The following is a 14,353-nucleotide window of genomic DNA, read 5'->3' on the forward strand; positions in this document are numbered from 1 at the left end:
GACGGGACCACAGAGAAACAATAGTTGATTTTTACTGGCCCCGGTTGCAAAACCGAGACTGAGCTGCAGCCTCCAACCCCCAACCCAGAGGGCCCCTCCCCTCATACCCTCTGAGACCGAACACTGTGGAGCTCCAGGGGAATCCGAGCAAACGCAGTGGCCAGGACATAGAAGCAACCAAAGTGTCCTACGATAGGTGATTGGCTAAAGAAGCTGTGGTACATATATACAATGGAATATTACTCAGCCATAAGAAGAGATGAAATACTGCCACTTGTGACAACATGGATGGACCTCGACATAACCATGCTAAGTGAAATAAGCTAGACAGAAAAAGTTGAAAATCACATGATATCACTTATATGTGGAACATAAACCTAAAAGCAACAAATGAACGGAACAAACAGAGACTCAGGGACATGGACAATGGACTAATGGTTACCAGAGAGTAGGGGGTGGGGGAGGAAGGGAGAGGTAGACGGGGTAAAGGGAGTCAGATATTGGGGGGTAGAGGGAGGTTGAAGTGGGTAAAGGGGATCAAATATATGGTAGCTGAAGGAAACTGGACTTTGGGTGGTAATCACACAGTAGAATATAGAGATGTCAAATTATAATGTACACCTGAAAATTATATAACTGTATTAACCAATGTTACCCCAATAAACTTAACTTAAAATTTTTTTAAAAATGAAAAGTAAAAAATAAAAATAAAAAAGAACACACACACACACAAAGATTTCAGGGCTTTGGTTTCCTCATCTGTACACGAGGGTGTAATAGTTTCCACTTCACAGGATGGTTATGAGAATTCAGTGAGTAATGCTGAGTGATGCACACTCAGCATCAGATCTCATTACGACCACCTAGCCAGGAATCACAGCATGAAGTCCCTCCTCAAGTGGTCTTGATATCTGTCTGCCTTGCACTCTCACACCCCAGGCCTCCTGCCACCTGCCCTCTACCCAGCCTGGATTTCTCTGGAAAAATTTATGCCATCCCCTGAGAACTCTAGGAAGCAGTCTGGGCTGGATTAGACTCGGTGTCCCTGAAACCTGGCTTTGGATCCCAGCAAATATGCTATTGTTTCTGGGTTGTTGTTTTTTTTTTTTTAATTATTAAAGTAAAATTGGCATACGACATTATATTAGATTCAGGTATTCAACATTTTATATACCTTGCAATGTGATCATGATAAATCTAGTAACCATCTGGGGGTTTTTTAATCTCTCCCGCAGCCACCAGCTGTGTCCCTCCGTGGAGCCAGTAAGCTCATAAATGTCATGACAGGTGAAAGAACATGATTGCTCACTCTCTCCTGCTCCTGTAGGGCTGATTTATTCATTATTTCCTGGCATATATTAGATGTGAGATAAATGAATAGGATATACCATCCCACGGCAACAAGCTTCTAGGCATTTCTATTGCTAAACATTGTTTGAATGCAGGTTTTAATACTTTTCTTTCTTTAGCTGTGTGTTTCTCCTAGCTCTTTCTCTTGCACACGAATGAAAACCTACTGCGCAACTAAACTGTCTTAAAGGTCCCAAGCGGACTTTTCTATAGTTAAGAAGTATTGTGAAACATTCCATTCATTATATTAAGTAACAAGATGAACCCCCTCCTAACAGATTTTTATTGATTAAGATGAAGTTCAGGGCACAAACCATATGTGCACTGTGGGCAGGATTTTACTGCTCATTTGTTCATCAACAGAGGCACTCATGCAATGAGCGTTTACAGAGGACCTTCTCAGTGCTAGGGTCTGTGCCAGGGATGCTGGGGTTCTAGGGACAGTCACACTGCCCCTTCCCAGTTTCTGCACCTCTGTGTGCACAATGTCAACATACAGACACCTCACTTCTTGGGGTCTTGGTTTTCTCAACTGGAATCATTAAGACCATTCCAGACCCATTCCAGAACCATACTGCAATCTGTGGTGAATAGGGGACCTTTTTTTAATCAGAAATGGTGATGATGGTGCTAGCGAAGATGACGACATCCGAAGAAGTTAAAGGAATGTTTTTATGGTAGTAGCAAATTTACAAATCTCCCTGGCTCTTGCTGCTTCGAAGCTACTTATGATAGACTAGAAAGATACACAGCCCCTCTGATGGGTAGGGAAGTGGGGAGAGAGCACGAGAGAGATCTTAATACTATTTATGATGCTTTATTCCTTAAATTCAACAAAAAAAAGGACTTCAATAGGGCTAAATGTTAAATCTGGATGTTAGGAGTTCACACCCTCGTGAGTGAGTTCAAATAATGTATGCGGCACTTTTTTGCGTTAGAAATACTTCTTGACGATTTCTTTAAAGACACATTTCTTTTTTAAGCAACAAAAACTGTGGTGGGAGCATTTTTCGACATAGGAAAATTACTTCTGTGTTTACCTGAGTAATCCGTATTTCCTTGGACTAACGCTTTGCTGCCAATCCTCCCTCTTTCTCCCCTCTCCTCTCTCAATGTTCTACGGAATCCTGCCCATGCTGCTTGAACAAATGGACCTCGGAGTTAAATCGTGAGAGCCAGAAGCACCGGCACTTCTCTTCCTCTAAACCCTTCCTACTGGCAGGTCAGCGGCAACTGCGGGACCGTGGCCCCGATGTCTTAAGGATGGAGCACCTCTGAGCTCGCTTTGCTCCAGGACGTAGGAGAGAACTCGGCTCCCTAGCCCGGCTGGGAAAAGGACTCCGCATTTCAAAGGAAGGGGCGAGGGGAGGGGCGCATCAGCCTCGCCTCGAGGCTAAAAATAATCCTGCTTTATAGACTTCTTCCTCCAACTAGTCCGGCCGGAAAAGGGGAGGGGGAGGAGAGGGGGTGATCCTTGCATTGGTCCTGACTGTAAGGTTTGTGCTGGTCAGAAAAGGGTTAAACTGGGAGCCACCGTCCCAGGCTTTCTCTCGAGTCAACTTCTTATAACTAGAATTCATCACTCATCTCTTTGATAATAACTGTGATTGGAACCAGGTGGGGTTCTGCCCGCTCTGTCCCACTGTTTAGAGGAAAGCGGTGGTTGTCTGGGATGCAAGGCAGCCTCCCTGAGCCGGTATCCTCAGCGCACCCGAGTCTGAGCGCTTGGCCTCTCCGGGTAGAGGCCCATCTCTGTAAAGTCTTCCCCTGCTGACTGCTGACAGAAAAACCTCCCTCTTCCCCTAGATGGTTTTATAACAAAGGAGAAAATGAAAAGGAAGTGCTTTTAGCCTCTTTGAGGAAACCCAAGTTATGTTCCAGACGCCTCGTGGTCAGATGCAAGCTGACCTCTACTTCAGAGATGGATTTTTTTCTTCACTGGGTTTTCTTTACTCCTGGCCTGCCAATTCTCAGTAAGACAAGGACTCCTTATTGCACAGGATGCTCCTCTTCCCCTACCCAAATCCGGGTGTTCGTAAACCTGTCCTAAGTTTTTTCCAGACCAATGACTTCCTTTACAGACAAAGACTAGAGGCATCCAGGAAGCCCATCAGCTGGCCAGCACTGGGGAATGTCAGAGCTACAGCCTTGACAAAGATTCTTTGCTTGGGCAAACTTTAGTCAGTTTAGTCAGTTTTCTGAACCTTTTCCTAGGCCAGTCTGTGTACTTCCTTGTAAAATCCAGTTTTAACCAGAACCCTGACCCTTGATATCTGCTCGCCCTGGATATCTGATTGGGTTCCTCATCCTCCACTGTTGGTTCTCCAGGTGATGTCTCTGCTCACTCTGGCCTGCCTTCAGCAAGAACTCTGTTAGGTTGGTTTGGCCAGACCCGCCCCCGGCTCACTGCTGATGTTTCTTCTTAGTAATTTTCCATCCACTGACCCCCACCCTGTTTCTTGCCCACTGTGTTTGGAATTCAGCCCGGTCTCTCTCCACCACTGTGACATCCCACTGTAGTGGCCCCTATACCTATCACACTGGTCCTGAATAACGGCTGCCTTACCATCTTTAACAACCTTCCTTTTTTTCTCTTTAACAACCTCCTCCCAGGTCCCTGGGCCAGGCATCCTTTCCAAGAGCGGTAAGCAAGGATCGAGGTTCTGCTCCTTTAAATCCACCAAGTAAAACCTTTTTCCTATAAACTAATTCTTCGGTGCATGACCTGCGTGTGGAACCTTACAACAGCATTGGCTCCAGTAATTCACCCTTTAAGGTGGAAATCTCACTCAGCAGGGCACAAAGCCAATTGCCAAATTGCCACACAGCCAAGTTCCCTTTTCTTGCTGAATATGCCACCTCCACTGGTTTTAAAGGGATATCAAGGACTCCAGTTTCCTCAGCCCAGGTATTATTGCTAAGCATTCACCAGGACCTCTTATGCTGCAGAAACGCTTCCACTTTTTTTTTAACACAGGGATAGTTCTGAATAAGGATGGTTCTGTGCAGCTTCCCAACGAGGCAAGAAGGCCATCACTGCCTGGATGTGGACCTGAAAAATGGTCAGTTTCCACCCCCTTAATTCCTCAAACGCACTTCTTAGAATTACTTTTAAGAAAGAATATGAATAGCTAACATCTTCTGAGGTCTTACTCTCTACCAGGCCCTGTGCTCCGTCTTTGAAGCTTTAGCGAGGTCATGAAATGTTCCACTGTCACACAATCAGTAAGAGGTAGAGCTGGGATTTGAACTCTGATCTGTTTAGCTCTACATCCAGAGTTCCCAGTTATGATTTCCAGAAGGGCCCTTGTTGAGATGCAAGTGGTCTAATATGACGAGTATACGAGAAGAGACATTGAAAGATGTGTGTTTGAACCTCCAGGTCACATCCTAACTTTCTGTATGATTGTGAGGGATGGCAGAGACTCTGGGCCTCAGAATTGCAAAAGGAAATAATGGTATTAGGTCCATCTCCTTCACAAGAGGGGTCAGATGGGCTTTACTGCAAATCTCTATACAGAGACAGAAAGTAGATAAGCAAACACAGAAGAGGAAGTTACTAACATTCCTCAGTCTGGTCACTCTTATAAAGTATCCCTCACACCGATGGTATCTAAAAGACAGACCCTCCCCCACAGCTTTCTCCAGTTTCAGTAGATACAAGGGAGTGGGGAGGAGGGGGGAACAAACTTGAAATGGGGCCACTTTGGGTGCCTAATTCTCAAAGGCTTCATTTACATTTCAAGAGAAGTCACACTGGCCCCTTTTCCGAGTGCTAGAGGCTTTTAACAGACAGGAAAAGACTTTAGAGCCTGGTAATTTAGCCATTTGCATCAAAATCTTCTCCCCAAATAGAAGAAAGATAGATGTCTCTTCAGTATGCCTTGAAGAGGCCACAAAACAGGCATCAAATTTCTTTGAAGTTTGATGTATACCTTTTAAAATATATGCAAAGTTTTCAATCTAGTCATATCCATGCCCATCTATTTTAATAACAGAATACTTTTGATTACTTAGTCAAATTACTTATCTTTCCCCCTAAATCTTTGAGTAATCAATTATGGTTACGCGTTGAGCACAGTGCTAAAAGCTTTGCAGGCCTTATATCGCTTACTCTTCACAATATCCCTATAGGGTAGGTGCTATCCTCCTCCTTATAGATAGGGAAGCTATTCTCCATTCCACTGCTGCAGACAACATGGAGATATTTAGGGTGGCTTCTCCCCCTTTGGACACTATGGGTGAGTGTCCTCCCTTAATTAAGGTTGTATAACAAGTCTTTACTATTGTCCTTTAAGATATAAAAGACATAACAAATATTATGGTAAACATAATTTCCTCATATTACATGCTTTTCTAAGACTGAGAAGCCCCTCCCACCACTCCGAGAATGCCTGAACCAGGAGTTTATTTGCTTTGGATGTTGCATTATTTCAGGTAAAGACCCATTTTAAGTGGTGATTAAGCAGCTTGGACTCAAAGCCTGGCCTCCGCAGTTACATATCTCCATAAGCCACTTCCCCCTTGTGTGATCCTGGGCTGATCATTTGCTCTCTCAGCCTCAGTTACTCACCCGTAAATTGGGGATAATACAGGCATACCTCGTTTTATTGTGCTTTGCTTTATTGCACTTCACAGATGTCGCATTTTTTACAAATTGAAGGCAAGACCCTCTACCAGCAATAAGATTACAGCTCGCTTTATTGCGGTGGTCTGGAACCGAACCCACAGTATTTCCTTGGTATGCCTGTAAGAAGACCTACCCATTGAGTTGTTGGGAGGAGTAAATGAGCTAATGCATATACAGCACCTGTCGCAAAGTGATCAATAAATGTCAAATGTTTTTCTTCTTAAAGAGATTTTGGTTGGAGATTGTTTTAAACAAGACCGTTTAGGCAACAATGCCTAAAACCACACTTCCAAGGTTGGAAAAAATATTGCCATTGATTTCAAATTCATCTTTAGATATCAGACCAGGTATATTGATATTTGGCTGTGAAAATGTGAACCCTGAAGTGGTGTCTTGGATTGTGAGCATGGGAGGGGTATGAGATAAAGTCTATTGATTCCTGCAATACAGCTGAATGTAGGAAATTGACAGCCATTTGCAGGGAAGAATGAATTCATAAAGGGACCAGTTCACTACTAGAGGTGATCCCTCTGAGACCATGTCAGCACTGAGCCTTGCTGGCTGCGGATATAATGAGATCACAGCTGCCCAGCTCCAGGAGGCAGCCCTAATCACCTCCAACCTCTACTGAGCTAACCCTGGGCTCCCCCTCCCTTCCAGCCCCCACATGCTCATCTCTCTGCTGGACTGAGAACTTACAGAGGTGGAGCCATGCAAGCTTCCTATCTGTACACTCACCGCTGGAATACAGTACATGTCCTGTAAACCTTTCCAGAATGAATTCAGGGGAGGTCGTAAAATTCTGTCCTCTCTTTCTAGAGTGTATCTATGTATCCAGTGCCAGGCCTGTGGCCTGCATATATGGGTCAAAACAAGTGCCTTCCAGCCCTTGCAACCCTCTTTTCCCAGACCTGGTGCATATGGCTGCCCTTTAGCTAAGTGTCACATCAAAGAGCCAGGTCATTCATTTCAGGCACAATCTTTGTGCTCTTTAAACTTAATTGCATATGTACCTTGGTCTTTCTGGTATCATCTTTCCAAATATTTCTTAAGCTGGACTACTTAGGCCAATGAAATAGCTAATTTATTTTATGTTGATTCCATTAGGTTTAATGTCTTGACCTAGTTTCTAAATGGGAAGAAAGATGGTGAAGGAGGCATCTTTCCATAGCCTCCTAGACCCTGCCTAAGGACAGAACCTGGGGCTGTGACTCCTCTTGCACACTCTCATTTGAGTGTGTCTTTGTCCACTCACTCCAATCCTGTAGATGACTGAAGAGAATCAAAGTTTTGCCACCTTGAAGCTGCTTTGGGGGATATTGATTTTAAACTGTTTATTGAGAAACAAGACTCAGAAAGAACATTTGACCCTCCCCCTCTTTCCTGCCCAAAAGACTCAGACAGAAAACCTTGCTTTAGGAAGAGAGCGGGGGCTTAATCACCTTAAGGACCTTCACCTGGCATTAGTCAGGGAGACTCCAAGCCTGTTAGCTAGATCCTCCCCCTGCCCCCCACTTCCTTCACCCGCCCGTGCCATTGTTTCTGAGTTGCCCAGCGAGACTTTGCCTGCGTGTGTATTTTGTTCTTCCTCAACTACCTATACATCATCCATTCTCAATTCTGAAATCTAATACCCCTTCCCTGTCCTCTTTTGTCCAAAAATGTCATTTATATCCAATGCTGCCTCACTGTTTCTGGAATTTTCATGCTTATATGAATTCCCCATGCACATGTATTAAAAACTTGATTTTCTCCTGTTAATCTGTCTGTTAATTTGATCATTAGCCCAATTAGAAGAACTTAGAAAGTAGGAGGAAAAGTATTAATTTTTTTTAGCCGCTACATTACGATAGAGAAGTAACATACTTGGATAAACTTAATGAAAACTTCTCTCCATAGACCTCATGGAGCCTAGATCTCCTATCCATAAATATATTCTCCTGGTATTCTGCTGAGGACTCTGGATTGGTAATCCTTAGCCCTGTCTCTTTCTGGCTATGATATTTTGGATAACCACTTAACCTCTCTTGACCTCAATTCTTCATTTATAAAAACAGGAGCGACCTAGGACTTTGTAATATTCTCTGTAACACTGAAGACTACACGGCACTGTACAAACATGAGGAATGATTACTTTCCCTGGAAAAATGCCTCCCTTTCCCCCAACATGAGCTGGTCCCTAGGGAAAGTGAAAAGGTTCCAGCAGATCACAGGTCACATTCAGAACAAAAGAGAGGCAGCAGAACTCCTCAGACATATCTGATTTAAGCAGAATATTCCCCAGAACCTTTGTAGAGACATAAGAATCTCTGAAAGTTACCTTCCTGTGGGAATAAATATAAGCATCAATTGTCTTGTGGTCATATCAATGGAAACCTTTGGCTTGAACTAGAAGTTCCTAATATATTAACTGACGTAATTATTGGCCCTTTTAGAGGTCAGAATATGTCGGGGTTGCCTAAAGAACTAATAATGTGATCTGTGCTCTATTGTCTAAGGCTTTTTTGGGTCTCATAAACCATAAGTGCAATTAAAAAAAAAAAATCAATGCTTTCAATAACTGAAAGTCAATTGAGTTACTTAAGCTTTCCCCCAACATGTATAGCCATTGCCTTTTCGGGAGTCTGGCTATAGCGTTTGGGCCTTGTGCAGATACCAAACTACGTAGCCAGAAAAGAAAAATTATAGGGAACTCCAAACATCCAATCAAGAAACTATTAAAATATGAGTCATAAATCTCTGGTTTTGTCATAGTTCACCGAGATCAAAGCCTGGCAACCTTCCAGGCTTGCCGAGCGGCAACTCCATAGAGTTGGGATGGCTGAGGGGCCTGTTTGCTCCTCCTCTTTCTCTTAGTTGTATCCTTGATTGTGGTGCATAAGTATGGTCTGGGATTTTTTGTTTTGTTTACCAGAGAGTCTGTTTTCTCCAACAGCGACTGAGAGGTTTTTACCAGTTTAGTGCTTCAGCCTCAGCCTTAATCCTGAGAACTTTCCATCTCCAGGCGCTCTCTGAGGTCACCCCCAGAGTCCTATCCCTGCCCTCCAGAGCTGAGTATCAGAAGATGGAAGAGCAGTGTCTGCCCCTGGATCTGAGATCACTGAAGGTCTGTCCGGTGGCCAGGGCACCGTGGGGGGAAACTGATGGGGCTAGGGGTGGGGGTGAGGGGATTCTTCAGGAAGAGACTGAAAGGTGCTCCAGGTACCTCAGGCCCCACCCTGGCACCGCTAGTGCTGATGGGACAGATAACTCAGTGCATATAACACATTCCAGTACACCAACTAGGGAGCTCTGCTGTATATCCTCTGCCCTCTAAGCCATGGTGTCCTCATCTGCAAAACGAGAAAATAATACCATTTGCACTGGACAGTTGACTCCAGGAGATGATTATGATGACAAAGTGCCCAGTACGATGCCTGGCACATAGCAGATGCTTTTTCCTTTCCTCCACCTCCATTCTGAAGTCCAACTGCTGAGGCTCATAAGAGCCAACTGATTTTCCAACTCTAGAGTGATATAATCTATCAATATTCACCCTGGATAGAGAGCTATGATGAAGAGTTCCTTTCTGCCTTTCTTCTGTTATAAAATATTATCCAATGCCCTTCCAACATTGGACAAGAACTTTTCTAATGAGTCCACCTGAGGGTTATCTGATGCTCTACAAGAGAGGTTCTCAAAGTGTGGCACCAGCAACATCTGCACTTGTTAGACATGCAAATTCTCAGGCCCCACCTCAGACCTATTGGATCAGAAACTCTGGAGCTGGGGCCCTGCAATCATTTTTAAAAGCTGTCCGAGACTGATACATCACTCAAAGGAAACAGAACTTTGTGCTTACAAAAGTGCCTGACACTGAATAAGCACTATACAAGTGCTAACGGTTGCCATAAATTAGCATATGTAAATATAAGATTATGATGATATACATACCACATACATGTGCCTTGTAGTAAAAGGCACAGACCTCAGTGGAAGCCTCAGGGCTGACCAATAACAGGAGCTGTCACCAAGCAAGCAGGCAGAGACCAGGAAGGCAGAAGGCAGCACTGGCCATGTGTGGTTGATGAGCATGGGGAAATTAGAGGCAGCATCAGATGCCACTGAGATGAGTTCTTTTTTTTTTCTCCCCCTCTTTAATCCCCACCCCCCACTTCCACCCCCTGACCTATGGATGTTGCCAGCTCCCCTTAAGAATTGGATCTCTGAAGGCGGGGTGTCTCCTCCCATGCACTCACGGTGCACACCCGGGGGGGCCAGCACACCCAGGGCCCAGGGCACCCAGGGTATGGTCTGTGGCTCCACCTGGGGCGTGAACCCAGGACCTTCTGCGTATAAAGTAGATGTGCTAACCACTACACTATGAAGCCACACAGTTGAGATTCTTGTTGAACATAAACATATGGGTATATATGACCATTTGTAGAAGGATTTCAGAGTCCTTCATAGTTTTCCAAATACTTTTATATAACATTCAAGGAATGTTTACTATGTGTGAGGTGTTAGGTCTCCAAGGAAGATAGAGGAAGGCCCTCAAGCAGCTCACATTCTAGTTATTAGTAGGTAACATCACCCTTATCTGTCCTATGGAATGAAATGTTTGCTGTGGTCAGTGTGATAACATGTTGTAGGTATATTTGAAATGGAGAAGATTGGAAGATCAGTTTAATTTACCCTTTATAGAGGGAATAACAGGGAGATGTGATTGAAAGCACAAGGTCTGGAATCAAATTACCTGGGTCCAAATTTCAGTTGTATTGCTTGCTAGCTGTATGGTCCTGGGAAAGTAACCTAACCTCTCTCAGCCTCAGTTTCCTCATCTGTAAAATGGGCATAGTAATAGTACCCACCTGAGTGGGCAATTGTAAGGATTAAATGAGTTAGTAATATATCTAAAGCACTTTGACGAGATCATGGCACATAGTAAGCACTACTTATGTTTCCTATTACTACTTTTAGTTTATTGAAATTTGGAGATCAACTTGAGAGGATATTTCATTCATCCCTAGTTAATGGGGCCACAATGTGGTAAGAAAAAGGAGATGGGAAAGAGATAGATTTGCAAGGTTATTTGGGTAATTCATTGCCCTAGAAAAACACACTGGCTTCTTAAGGGATCCTGGGGCACCATTTCTTGCTGAGTCAGAAACTGATCTTGGCTGGCAATATTCACGAGTGTATGTTCTGGCAGGGAGCCCACGTCTTTCCCCCTCCATGATGCAACACCCAAGAGAGCAGTGGATGAATGTCATTATTCAGGCCAACCAAACCAGTTAGGAGCCATGTTAGGAAAAATTTTTAAAAAAGAAAGAAAAGAAAAAGAAAAAATAACCTTGATGGAGGAGACCTGCAAATGGAACTTTGAACCTTGACAGCCATCCAGTGAGTTCCATGGCTGGGAGCCATCACTCCGCCTGTCCGGCAAGTCATTCAAAAAGGTTTACCATTTTCAGGTCTTTAAAGGTGAATGCCTACCAGCCCTAATGGCCCCAGCTTTGTGCAGAAGCCCCTCATTCCTGACTTTCCTTCTTGATTCAGATGCCTCTTCTCAAAAGTAATTCAAATCCAAGGAAGTCACTTAGCTACTCAGTTTCCTTATCTATGAAAAAGAGAAACCTTTCAGTGCCTTTTTTTCTACTTATCTCCCTAAAGACTTTATGGTATCCGTGTAACTAAGAATCCTATTTAAAGTGTCCAATGTTACAGAGACTAGCAAAATGCCTGATTTGTTCTCTTAGGATTCGCCGATGTTTCAGGAATTTGAATAACCAGATGATGTGAAGGTGGGCATTAGGCCTGGCCCTGTCTTTTGTGTCTCTGGGAATCTGGTGGTTTAAACAAGAAAGATAATAGTGAAATACCCTTTCTAAAAGACATTCTTTTCAAGTATTACTACTGTCTTCTTGTTCATGGATCTATGTATGGCGTATCCTTGCTCACTCATATATTGAAATAATTTCTTTCTTCTGCTCTACCCATTATGCACAGTAAGGAATAAGTGATACTGCCACTGAAAGTAGAAACTGGCTTATTGTAAACCAAGTCTTCCAAGTTTTGAAGTCACAAAATGTGTTAAGAGGCACCCACCCTTGCCTTCTTTACCACTTCAGTTGGAGGAGCTTAGCCAGACTTAGAGAATATAATCAAAGAAAGTTAAAGCCAAAGAAGGACACAAATGGGATTATTTCAGTGGTCTGCTTTTTGGCTGTATCTTTTTACTTCCCGTTTTGATCAAATGATGGTCAGGTTGACAGTGATTCTGACTTTGTCAGCCATCAGAGTCACCTGGAGAGCTTGTTAAAACATGGATTGCTGGGCTCACCCTCACCTCCATAATTTTAGATTCAGTAGGACCAAGGAGCGGCCTGAAAATCTGCCTGTTTCCTACAGATGTTTCCCAGGAGATGCTGATGCTAGTGGTCTGGGGATCACACTTTGAGAACTGCTAGGTTGAAAGGAACATTGTTACAGGTGAAAATTGTATGTTCTGTATCTAATTAGGATAACCAGCTGTCTTGATCTTCTCCAGATTAAAGGGGTTCGTTGGAGGCAAGAATTTTCAGTGCTAAACCCAGGACAGTCCTGAGCCAGCCATGATGGTTGATCACTCTAAGAGTAGAAGAAATGATGACATCCGTGGTCTTTATAAAGCTTGGACTAATTCAACAAGCTACCTAGTTAAGAATTTACTAAATTCCAGAGGCCACATAAGGGAATATTAGACAAATGGAGACAAATTAAAGAGTTCTAGTTCTTATCCTTAAAGAATTTTCAATCTGAGTTAGTCATTTATTCATTTATTGACTCAGCACATTTTTAGTGACTGCCTACTTACGCTAGGCATTGGGGTGGGGGTATGTCTGTGAATAAGATGGACATGGAAACTGCCCTCACAAGCTCACTATTATTGGGGAATATATTGAACTTGGGTGAACAAAGGTGAAATGGGAATAATTCTCACCCTGAAGTAGAGTTGTGAGATATTATTGGGGAATATATTGAACTTGGGTGAACAAAGGTGAAATGGGAATAATTCTCACCCTGAAGTAGAGTCTGGAGAGTCTACAAAAGGGAACAGTATGTTACAATTATTATAATCCCATGACCAAAATCTTCTGAAAAGTCTTGATTTATGAGATCACATTTCCCAGTTTTTACATGAGTGGGGAAAAGGCCATGAAGCTGTAGAAGTCAGGAGGAACTGAGGCTTAGTTCTGGTTTGGCTACTAACTTCTGTTTGATCTCGAAGGAGTCATTAATGTATGTCTTTGTTCCTCAGTTTCCTCACAATATCACTGTGAGGGTCTAATGAGATATTATTATGGAAACACTTTCAGGACCAGCAAACCAATTTATTTGGAAGGCAATTTATCTGGGGAGATATCACACGATTCTAACATCACAAATCCCCTACTGCAACCAAAGTGTTCAAATCAGAACAATTTCTGTGACCCGTGCTCCTTTCATGACATTTTTTTAAAAATAAAGAGCCTATGTGAGTACAAGATTTTCATGTTAAAGAAAGGAGCTTCCATGATTTCGGGCGAGAGATTTCTGAGGACAAATGGAAAATTCTTTGAAGACTTGAAATTTAAATTGGCACCATGCTATTTGAATTAGAATTTCTAATGCCAGAGATTCTCACGAATACTTAAGTAGCATTAGGGGAAAAAATGCACATCCATTGTTGCCTCTATCTTGTCATCTTTTTTAAAAAAAAGTCATTTTTGTAAAGTCGAAAGCTATTTAAATACTTTTTTTTTAAGGCTTCCTTTTTGCTTCACTGGATGTGTGTATGTGCAGGCATCTTAGGAACACAAGATGTGTATCCAAATGTGACATCCCTGCTATCAACAATTGAGTAGTTTCCTATAGCCCTTAGTTTAAGGATCAAACAACCTAGGCTAATGATTCCCAACCCTGGTGCTGCTTTACCTGGGGCTCTTTTAAAAAATACATATGTCTAGTCCTTCTTCCTCCAACTGAATCAGAATCTTTGTGGGTGGACCTGGGTTATAATTTTGTAAAAGCCATGTGGTCTGGCACTGGCCTCTCCAGTCTTGTCACCGCCATCCCCTGCCTGGCTTTGCTAAGCTTCACTGGCCAAGTCCTTGGTACTGAAAACAGTCCAGGGCATTTGCACATACTGTGCCCACTCTTGGCTTATGCATTCCTTCCCTGACCCCCCTCCCCTAGGCTATTTCAAATTGCTTCAATGCCCACTCTCCTAGCACCAGACCTTGGCCTCTTTAGCACATCTCACAGCTGCATGAATTTGTGAGATCCTTGGATTATCATCCATCTCTCCTCTGGGCCCTGAGTTCCTTGAGATCAGAGGCCAGTTGGTATCTGCTCACTGATGGGTGTTCCCAG

The sequence above is a fragment of the Pteropus vampyrus genome, unplaced genomic scaffold (genome assembly GCF_000151845.1).
Source record: "Pteropus vampyrus isolate Shadow unplaced genomic scaffold, Pvam_2.0 Scaffold113, whole genome shotgun sequence".
NCBI lineage: Eukaryota > Metazoa > Chordata > Mammalia > Chiroptera > Pteropodidae > Pteropus > Pteropus vampyrus.